The following is an 11,938-nucleotide window of genomic DNA, read 5'->3' as shown; positions in this document are numbered from 1 at the left end:
GTAGATCACTGTAGACCAATGTCTGACTGGATTGCTTTGGGCACATCATCAGAAGGGATGAATTGATGGGAACGGAGAACATCATGTTTGATAAAGTAGAGGACTAACAAGGTTCAGGGAAAACCCCAGTGAGATGGATTGTCATAGTAGCTACAATAAATTCAAACATGCTGATGATAGAATGATGATATAGGTACAGGCATAAAGTCATCATGAGTTTGAGTCCATCTATTTACATATCTATATGTCTGTCTGTCTATCAATCTATATATCTACCTTATAACACTGCCCTTTTTTCCTTCAAGAGATTTGCACAACTGTCCCTTCTGTGTATGATCTGGACATATTATAAATATACATATTCATCTTTTGTCTCTCCTAGAGATGGACACATGACCCATGCTAAGTCAATCTTATTACTTCTCCAGGCAATTTGTGTCTTTAATGAAATAGCACAAAGGCAGGAAATCACAGAGAAAGTGTTCATTTTATAGCAGAGCTGTAGCCAGTCAGACCATCAACCAGACCATCTGGCACCATACCCCCAAAATGTTTCCAACTCTGGACCTTTTCACTCTTCTAGTTTATCAAACTACTTGTGGGCTCTGTCAGCTCATTTATATCTTTTGAGTAAATTCTTTCACTCCCTAAGCTAACAAGAGTTAGATTTTGTTACTTTCCAACAAAGAACCCTAACTTATTTACTTTAAAATGTGGATAAGAAATAGAAATCATCTAAATGTCAAAGAATTTCAAAGCAGCAAAGTAAGTTATAGCTTATCCATTCAAAGATAAAGCATACTGTCATTTAAAAATAACAATTTTTAGGATATATAATACAACAGAAAACATCTATAATACAATATTTCATGAAAAAAGTCAGGATGTAAAATTTTATATGCAGTATGATTATAAATATGTAAGAAAATTCACAAGAAACCTTCAAAATGCTAAAACTTTGCTGAGTTTATGTGGTTTTTGTTCTTTTTATATTTTTCAGGTTTTACTAATTCGATTGTATTCTTTCATTTATTTATTTTGAACATTTTGTTGTGATTTGGGTGAAAGTTTACATAGCAAGTTCGTTTTCCATTCAACAATTTTCACACATTTCATTTTGTGACATTCATTGTAATCCTCTCAGTGGGATAGCATTATTCCCATACTTCTCCCTGGGTTCCACATTTTCATCCATCTTTTTTTCCTGCTCCTGCTTTGTTTTGGGGCAAGTGCTGCTTCTTTTGTTTCATATGGCTGGATATTTTGAGGAGAAAAATTCTTCATAAATTTCATTGTTCACTTTATGGGCCTGTCTATTGTTTGGCTGAAAGGTGATCCCCAGGTGTGTGTTCAGTTTCAGGTTTGAAAGTTGTCAAAGGAACATTGTCTGGGAATTTCTTCAGTCTCTATCAGACTAGTAATGCCTGCTTTTTCATAATTTTGAATTTTTTTTCTACATCTCACTCCCACTCTGTTTGGGATCTGCTATTGTGATCTTGGTCAGAATCTTTTGTACTAGTAACCAGATACCATCTAGTTCTTCTGATTTCAGGACTAATGGTCTCTATGTATTTTTGTTTTTTATCTTCTTCTTTGCTCCTAGTGGGGAAAAACCAATAACTATATCTTAGGTGGCTGCTCACTAGCTTTTAAAACACTGTTTTCTACTCACCAAAGTGGGATGTAAAACATTATCTTTGTTATGTTGTACCAGTTGACCTTGATGCCCCTGAGACTGTGGTCTTAGACCACAAACTGAGTGGCTCAGTCCCTCAAGGTGTTTGATTAGGGTTAAAAGTTTTTACTCTATTATAAACAAGGGTCTTCAAAAAGTTCATAGAAAAATGGAATTTCACTATGAACTTTTGAAGACCCATATACATGGATATATATGTTTGTAGCACTTATAAATATATACACAAAAATATCCTCTGCAAAGTCAATAGATAGATAGATAGATAGATAGATAGATAGATAGATAGATAGATAGACAGACAGACTAACTGACTCCTGGTGTGATGCTGTGCTGTGGGATAATGCATTGCACTACAAAGTCAGTTTGAACCACAAGGTCAGCAGTTCAAGCTCACCAGCCGCTCCTCAGAAACCCTTTACAGGGTCACTATAGGTCAGAACTGACTTGACGGCACTTAACAACAATATATATATACTATACTCATGGGTGTATTCCTATTTGCTACCTCCCACCTGTTTAGCCTGTATAACTCCATATGTATCCATTTGTAGATTGCTATTTTTATTTCAGGATTGTGTATGTAATTTATCATTGCTCTCTTTTATTCTTATGTACTTTGCAGTGCCTACCTTGATCAACTGTACTCTTTTTTAAAGCAGAAAGCTAATGTGTATGTTTTCAGGGTCTTTTATGGGAAAAAGAAAGAATATGTTAACACTTTGGGCTTTTTTTTTCTTTTTGGTGTTGTCATTATTTTGTCTTTAGGAGGGTGCATGTGGATCACTTCTTAACTTTCATTTGACATAGCAGTTATCATTGCAGCCCAAATCCTTGAGTGCCTAGCATGTGCATTATAGTGTGCTCAGTAAATTGGAGGGTCAGTGGAAAAGAGGAAGACTCCAATGAGATGGATTGAAGCAGTGGCAGCAACAATGGGCTCACACATAGCAACAACTGTGAGGGTGGCATGGGACCAGGCAGTATATCATTCTGTTGGGCATAGGGTGGTTGAGTTAGAACCAACCCAACAACACCTAACAACAAAAGTTTATGCCATGAGGAGATAAGTCCCTCACACTTCAGGTAGCATCATCTAGCCCCTTGGTAGATTCTCAGTAGACCAAGTTCCACATTCTTTGGTATAGTGGCACATCAAAACCCATCAGCAGAGAAGTGACTTGACATGATGAGGTGTTAACCAAGAAAGAAAGAAGGAAGGTGAAAAAGCTAAGCTGTATATCCTAATACACACATCAATTTTATTGTTGTTGTTAGCTGCCACTGAATTGCCTCCAACTCATGGCAACCCATGCACAATAGAGTGAAACATCGCTTAGTCCTTTGTTATACCTATCATGAGTTGCAGAATACGCCAATGTGATCCATAGGCTTTCCAATGGCTGATTTTCAGAAGTAGCTCATCAGGTATTTATTTAGTCTAGAAACTTCACTGAAACCTTTTCAGCATCGTAGAAACACACAAGCCTCCAACGACAGAAGTGAAGTAAGACACGATGGTTAGGGTTTAACCTGGGTATCTCACATGAAAGGCAAGAATTTTACCATTGAACCAAATGAGGACAACTTTAGTAAACAGATAAAACAGGGAGAAACAGTCAATTAAAATGATCAGTTTGCTCCTATTTTTAAGTACTGGTAGTGTAGTGGTTATGAATCAGGCTGTGAACCACAAGGTCAGCAGTTTGAAACTACCAGCTGCTCCACGGGAGAAAGATCCCTGCCATTTATAAATGATGTCACTGAGCCTCCTTCATCCCTTTGTAAATCCAAGAGAATACTTCCTACCTCCACACTGTGATGAGGATACTATAAAATAGCATCCACAGATTGGCACACTGTAATAAGTGTTTAGTGGAGTCCTGGTGTAGTACTGTAGGATAAAGCACTGAACTGCAAGATCGGTGGTTCAAGCTTACCAGCCACTCCTTGGAAACCCTATACAGAGTCACTATGAGTAGGAACAGACTCAAAGGCACTTAACAATAACATGTACCATGTTTAATATTTCTTCCTTTTCCTTCTTATTTTATCCAACATTCCTTATCTACTATAAAGATAATATATTAAAGGGAGGAGTTAAAGACTGAAAAACTATATATGATCCCTATAATCTCGGGATATGTAAGTTTCAGTAAAATAAAGAAATATAGGATGACTGTAAAGAGCCCCATGACACAGTGGTTAAAGCACCTGACTGCTTACCACAATGGAAGTAGTTTGAGCCTACCAGCAGCTTCATGGGAGAAAGATGTGATAGTCTGTGATTTACAGTCATGGAAACCCTATCAGTCAATTCTACTCTTTCCCATAGGGTTGCTATGAGTTGGAATTGACTCAGCAGTGGTAGGTTAGGTTAGTTTTAGATACAAATTTTAAATGAAGTTTAATTTTAGAATACTTTCTGAACATATTCTTAGTTTTTATCACTCAACAATCATCTGTGAAGCATTTCTGCGTCAGGCACAGATTTCTAGGCTGTGCTTTTGGTGGATTTACACCATAGGGGGTGGACATTTCCAAAATCTGATGTTGCAAATAGAGCATCATTTTGAAAATAGCAAAATGCCAAAGCATATCCTCAATATCTTTGCAGCTCAGAAAATGGACTTGAAGGTATCTTTATCAGAGGGACGTCATGGTAACTGCTAGAGCCAAAGGCATGACCCACCTGATATATATATGTTCTTATTTGTGTCACTATACCTCACTAAATACTGTTCCCATCCACTGGGTTTCTCTTCCTCTCTTGCTGTTTTTGTGATTGTTGTTGTTAGATACCATTATCAAGAGGGACCAGTCCCTTGAAAAGGACAAAATGCTAGATAAAGTGGAGGGTCATCAAAAAGATCAGCTATAGCAATGGGCTCAAACATAACTACAATTGTGAGGATGGTGTGGGACCAGGCATTGTTTCATCCTGTTATACATGGGTTGCTATGACTCAGAACCAACTCAATGGCACCTAAAAAACAACAACAACCATCAAGTCAACCCTGATGCAAAATGGAGCAAAACACTGCCTGGTCCAGCACCATCCTCATGATCAGCTGTGAACTGGACCATGGGGATCCATAGAACCTTCATTGGCTGCTTTTCAGAAGTAGATCACCAGCCCTTTCATCCTAAAAGCTCTGCTGAAACCTGTATAGTATTGCAACACACACACTTCCACTGACAGATGGATGATGCACTGTCTGGGAATCAAACCCAGGTCTCCTACATGAAAATCAAGAATTCTGATACCAAACTACTAATGTCCCCCTTTCCTTTCTTGCTGTTGTTGTTTGTTTCAGGTGCTGCCATGTCAGTTATAACCCATAACGACCCTGTATATGGTTTTCAAGGCTGTGAATCTTTACAACAATAGAAAGACTCATGGAGCAGCTGGTGGATTCGGACTGCTGACTTTGTGGTTAGCCCCACACGTAACCTAGGGCTCCTTTTTCCTCTGTTGTTGTTGTTGCTGTTGCCACTGTTGTTAAGTGCCATCGAGTCAATTCTGACTCATAGTGACTCTGTATAGAATTTCTGAGAGTGGCTGGTGGGTTTGCACTGCCAACCTTTTGGTTGGCAGTCCAGTGCTGATCCTACAGAACCATGTCCTTTAAAAGTCCTCCCTCCAAACAGCTATCTATGAGCTTTCTGCACCATCCCTTAAGCCTGGTACAGATAGTTCATCATGCCCCCCTCAGTCACAACACCAAGCGTACTGCAGTTAATTGCTGGTTTTCTAGACAATGTTGCTGCTTAGGATGAAGGATTTCATGCTTACTCATTTGGCTAATTCCAGGGACTAACACAGTGGCTGCCACATAATGGATTCTCATTGGGGTTAAGGAAAGAGCAAAACAGGGAAACAAAATGAAGGAGGAAATATTAATATATAAATAAATACACAGCTCACAAATATAGATATGTAACTATGTTAGTATATAAATACTTACGTAACTGAATTATATAAAAAAGATTAGGTATCATATAAACTTTTATATAAATATATTGAGCATGAATTTATATAAGGTAATTTTGTAGAACTGTGTTGGTTTGAATTTCATTATTTCAGAATTTCAAATAGTTGGCCAAAGGAACATAACTTTTCTTGCTAAAGAAACTGAAACCAAGAAAGAAAAAATTGATTTCACTCTATTATCTTATGAGTCACAACTAATATATGGACAGAAACCTATGCTTTCAGAATTAAGAAAATGTATTAGCTCTGGAAGTCCAGGGAGTATGTTCACTTCAGTAGTAGCTGGATCTGGAAGCTGTAATGTGTTGGGAGTAGCAGTAGGTGATAGTATCCATCTAACTTCATGAAGGGAAATAATAATCACCATCAGCATACAGCTGAGTCCTATGAGGTGGAAGTCAGACAGTCCTTGACTTTCTAACGTTTTTACCAATTCTGACACTACCCAACCCTCTCATGGCACTTTCTACTTCTCTTCTCAGTTCACTAACTTGTTACAGTGACCACACAGAACACAAACATATCTACAATTAAGTTCTTTATTAAGGAAGCAATAGGGTAAAACTTGGGATCAAGGTCAACAAGCTCCAATGCAGACAAAGTCTGGAAGAATTCCTTGAAGAGGAGAGTACATCACTTCCTTCTTCAGTACAGAACAGTTCTCTCAGCTCTCCTAGTCATACAACAAGGGGGCACTTCTCTCTCAGCCCCTGCTGCAGGGATCTTTCTGGGCCTATTTCCATTGGCTTGGATACAGGACCCATTCAAGGTCTATTACCATCTTTAATATGACAGCCCTTGACCCATATTATACCTCTTTAAGAAGGTTCCTTCCTTGTTCCTGCTTCTTCTTTCTTCCTAAAATACCTCTGTGAGGTTTGTTGCCTATCCACATATACAACAAATGCCTTGCCTATTTCAAAGCAAGGCCTTTGCACCAGGGTTATAATACATTGACCTTGATAAAGAAACTGAAGTAGGCCACAGGCACCTCATTTGCATAGTAAGCTACAGTCATTTCATTTGCATAGACTATTGACCAACCCCTGAAAGGTACATACTAATCACAGGGCTGACTGAAGTCATGAACAAGACAGAAAGCATTAAATTATAAGCTGTTTACAGTTTATTCAAGAAATGTCAATCAACCTGGAGTTACAATAACAACAACAAAAGTAACAAACCCTCTGAGGCAGAAAACTAGAGGGGAAAAAATGTTCCGCATGACCTTTCCCAAGGAGAAAAGTCTCTTGACTTGTTTTTCCAAAGAGCCAAACCAAAGGACCACATAAACGAACTTGTTTCATCACAGATGCTCTCCTCTGTGACTTCATTTTTAAATGTCTTTGGCAGATTCAGCATTACCTTATTCATAAATCTAGAAGATCCAATAAGAAAATATAGTGTCTCTTTCTCAACAGTCTCATTTGTCTATCTTGAGTCTTGTGTCCATCTATGAGCCAATCATTATGAATATGTAGAGGCTCAGACAAGCTAGGCCAGAGACTACCTCCAGAGCTTGAAGTACAATCAGAATTGCCTGAACATCATGGGTTAAGAATGATAGAAGCAGGGCTCTCCAAAAGGCACTGTTATGGATTGAAATGTGTCCTCAAAAATAAGATACATCAAAATGCTACCCATCAGTACCTGTGAATGTGACCATGTTGGAAACAAGGTCTTTGAAAATGCCATCAGTAAACATGAGGTCATACCAGAGTAGGGTGAGTCCTGATGTAATCTGAGTGAGTGGTCCTTTTGAAAACAGTCTCACAAACAGGGGGCAGACAACTAAGTGATGATGTATCTACAAGCCAAGCAATGCCTGTAGCTACCAGAAGCCAGAAGAGACAAAGAAGAATCCTTCACTAGAACAGACAAAAAGAGCATGGCCCTATCACATCCTGAATTTGGATTCCTAGTCTTCAGAACTGTGAGCCAATAAATTTCTGTTCTTGTAAGCCACTCAACTTGTGGTGTTTTGTTACAGCATCCTTAGGAAACTGAGATAGCCAGAGCAGTCAATCCACCAAGTAGACATAAAAATTCCAAACATGTATTCACCAAACAACAGAACTAAAAAATATGTGACACTAATATAGTTATAAAAATGTTAACACCAGAAGAAATGATGGCTGGACACCAGAACAGCTTGTGCCCAAGCAGCATAGTGAGAGAATCAAGAATTGATAGCTCTCTGTGAGACTGAACTTTTAAAATGCTTGAAGGGGTGGAGTAGAGATACTAGAGCTAAGATCCTGGGAAAGATAGGGTAATAGTCCTGATGTATCAGGTAAGCAAGCTGGCCAAGTGATATCTGAATACGACTGGTGACCTGCTTTGAAACCACTTCTCACACATGGGTATCCCCTAAAGCCAAACTATTTCCATTTAACTTTGTTCGAATCTGAAAACACATTTCCTAGTTTAAGGAATCATCTTTATCATCTTCACTTTAAAAGAGCTTGGTCTTTGGAATCTACTTCTAATAAGTCAGTTTTATTATTATTATTAATTATTACCATTAGCAGTAGTAGTATTCTGGTTGAGTAGAAAGAACATGGACTTTTCTGTGCAACAAACCTTGTCAAATCCCTACTCAACCATTTACCAGCTGGAGTAACTTGAGCAAGTCCCTTCCCTCTCTCAGCCTAGTGTCATCAGCTGCAAAACAGGTATTAATCAGAACTGCCTCATCAGTGATAATTGGAATATACTTGTATGCCAGACTCTAGCAAAGTTCCCAGAATACAGCAAATATTCCTGTTAGCTATTATTACTGTTATTCATGATGCCATAAACTTTTATGAGTTAAAAAAACAACAACAGTAATGAGTCTTTCACAACACAGTCATAACAAAATTCAGCAGGGCAGACCCATGATGCATCTGCAGCATATGAAATTTTGCATATCAATCAAACACTTCCCCTTTCTGAGGATCAACATTAAACCAGTGATATTTTTCCCACTTGCCACCACCAGGCTTTGCTGAAGAATCCCAGAAGGGACTAGTACTTAGACAATTTATTTGTAATCATCTGAGCCACAGATGAAAATAGTCTGCTTTATCAAAATATAGTATAGCAGAGGGAGTGATTGACTTTGCATTCTAGGAGTTGAGGTCCCTGGAACCATCAAGGGAAAAGAATGGAGAGCGGGACCCTACCCAGAGAAGTAGTGATGCCAGAGATGGAGGCAGAGACAATGACGTGGAGAGATGGAGCTGCTGGGGACTTTAGACCCAGAAAGGGAGAGGGGCTGTGTGCTGACAACTGGCAGGCAGGCTTGCAGGGTATGCCCTTTGGTTGGTTGATTATGCATGGAGGGAATTGTAACCATGGCAATGAAATGATATATGATAGGATGAATGTAAAGTTAATGTTCTCACATGTAAACTATCACATAATTCATAATGAAACTATATATATATATATACACACTATAGCAGAAATGAGGGCAGAAGCAAAAGGAAAGGAGAGCCTTGCTGGATTTGAACTTGAGCAGAGGATGATTTTCCTACCCTGTAGGCCCACCCTCTACCTAGTTAGCAACATTGCATTCATTTGTTTATCCGTTCAGTTATTTAGCTATCAAAATGTGTTGGATATTCTTCAACTGCTCTGGCTGGGCACCAGGGAAACATCATTAAGGGGCATGCACAAGATTCTTATCCCAAGGAATTCATCATCTACACCAGGAGTTTACCACTTGTTTTAATAAAGGGCCTGGTAGTAAATCTTTTATGTTTCACAGGCCATATGGCTTCTGCTGTAACTACTCACCCCTGCCATTGCAGCATAAATGTTAGAGACAATAGGTCAGTGATGTATGTGACTGTACTCCCATAAAATTTTATAAGCAGGCTGTAGTTGTCTGAGCCTTGATCTAGAAACAAAAGTGGCCATTAGCAAACAAATGCAAGTTCTTTAATGATCTCAAGTACAGAAATGGGAAGGAAGATTGAGAATGGGGAGGAAGCTGCCACAGTCATCCTGGTAACAGAGCACGGAGTTTAAGCAGTGAAACTTTGAGAGGTGATTAAATTTGGGATATATTTTGGAACTTCTGAAACTACTGAAAGAAAAGACATCTAGAAATGATGCTCAGAATTCTAACTGAATAACTGGATGGTGTCGCTTACTGAGGCTGTCCCAAGAATCAATCAGTTGCTGTTGAGTTGATTCCAATTCGTGTAACTCCATGGTATTCACAAGGTTTTCAATGACTGATGTTTCAGAAATAGATCACCAGGCCTTTCTTACAGGGAACGTCTGGATGGATTTGAACCTCCAACTTTTTCATTTGTAGCTGAATGTATTAACCCTTTGCAACACCCAGGGATGACACTGCCCTATGATAGAGGGCTAAATCAGTGTTTCTCATCAGTCATATATACATATCCTGGTGTGGTGCTGTGGGTTAATGTGCTGGACTACAAAGTCAGTTTAAACTGAAAGGTTGATAGTTCAAGCTCACTAATTGCTCCTCCAAAACCCTATACAGGGTTTCTATGCATCAGAAATGATGCTACAGCAATTAATAACAACAATATACATACATATATATATTGTTGTTGTTGTTAAATGTCGAGTCAGTTCCAAGAAGTAGTTGGTGGTTTGGACACCCAACCTTGTGGCTAGCAGTCCAGTGCTTATCTTATATCACCACCTCCGGACCCCCATAAAATCATTATTGTTCTTGTTAAGTACCATCGAGTCAGTTCAGACTTACAGTGACCCTGTATAGGTTTCTGAGAAGTGACTGGTGGGTTCGAACTGCCGACCATATGGTTCAAACTGACCTTGCAATTCAATGCTTATTCTGCAGCACCACACCAGGACTCCATCCCATAAAACTAGAGAAATGCAAAACAAAACTACAATGAAATTTGATCTCACCCTGGCTAAAATGGCAAGATAAAGCAATTAAAAAAAAAAAAAAGTTACAACAAATACTGGCAGTGAGTACCATTTTATACTCTTATCCATTGTGGTAAGACTGTAAAATATCACAACCACTATGGAAAACAATATGGCACTTCTCCAAAAGTCTAGAAATAGTATTATCTAGCCATCCTCTACTAGGGATATACCCTAGAGACCTAAACGCAGTGACACAAACAGATATATGTACTTCAGTACTGATTTGGCGCTATAGGATAAGCACTGGACCACAAGGTTGGTTTGAACTACAAGACTGGGCATTCAAACTCACCAGCCATTCCTTGGAAACTCTATACAGGGTCACTATGAGTTTGAACCAACTTGATGGCACTTAACAACAACAATTACAACATTCATTATAGCGTCATTCACAATAACAAAAAGATTGGAAAAAATAATTGAATGGATAAGCAAAATGTTGTACATACACATAATGGAATAGTGCATAACTATAAAGAATAATGAGTCCAGGAAACATATTATAACAAGGATAAGACTGAGGGGCATAATGCTAAGTGAAACAAGTCAAGAACATAGGAACAAATATTGTATGATCCCTCTTTTATAAGACAAGAGCAGATTTGTATAAAGAGACCAATACTGGTTACCAGGCAAGACAAACAAAACTCCAGAGAGGACCCATAGTCAAGGGAAAGACATTGACCCCACATGGGAAAATCAGAAACTGAATGTATATTAATGGAATATAATGTAAAACAGAATGTTTAAGTTACATTTATATGAGCTTGACTTCTTGTTTTAAGTGCCACTTACTTGCCTTAAGTGACTCCCTGTTGTTTTACCACCAGCTGTCTGCTATTTTGCAGTACTGTTGGTGGCTTGCATGTTGCTATGATGCTGAAGGTTAGGCTGCTAGTATTTCAAATACCAGCAGAGTCAGCCATAATGGAAATATTTCAACAGCTCTTACAAACTAAGATAGACTGGGGGAAAAGGGCTTCTTCTAAAAATTAGTCAATGAGCCCCAAATCAAAAACTAAATCCACTGCTGTTGTGTCTATTCCAACTCATAGTCCTATAGAATGCTTTCTGATACTTCTACTTCCTTTATCCTAAAGATTTCAATGTATATTTTCTCACTTATTTAGGACACATCATCTCCAAAGGGATCTGCCTTTGGAGAAGGGCATGATATGTGGTAGAACAGCAAGCCAGTGAAAATGAGGGAAACTGTCAGTGAAATGGATGGTCCCAATGGCTGCAATAATATACTCAAATAAACCAACAATCATGAAGATGGCACTGGATCAGGCAGTGTTTCATTCTGTTATATAGAGAGTCACCCT

The 11,938-nt window shown here is 38.6% G+C and overlaps 1 pseudogene; it reads right to left on the bottom strand.

Moving 5' to 3' along the window:
- The window catches only part of LOC102830986, a 21,522-nt pseudogene extending 14,169 nt beyond the window's left edge, over positions 1–7,353 (bottom strand).
- Between the last annotated feature and the right edge of the window lie 4,585 nt (positions 7,354–11,938).

The sequence above is a fragment of the Chrysochloris asiatica genome, unplaced genomic scaffold (genome assembly GCF_000296735.1).
Source record: "Chrysochloris asiatica unplaced genomic scaffold, ChrAsi1.0 scaffold00071, whole genome shotgun sequence".
NCBI lineage: Eukaryota > Metazoa > Chordata > Mammalia > Afrosoricida > Chrysochloridae > Chrysochloris > Chrysochloris asiatica.
Note: the sequence above shows the minus strand (reverse complement) of the source record. Positions and strands in the feature narration are given on the sequence as shown.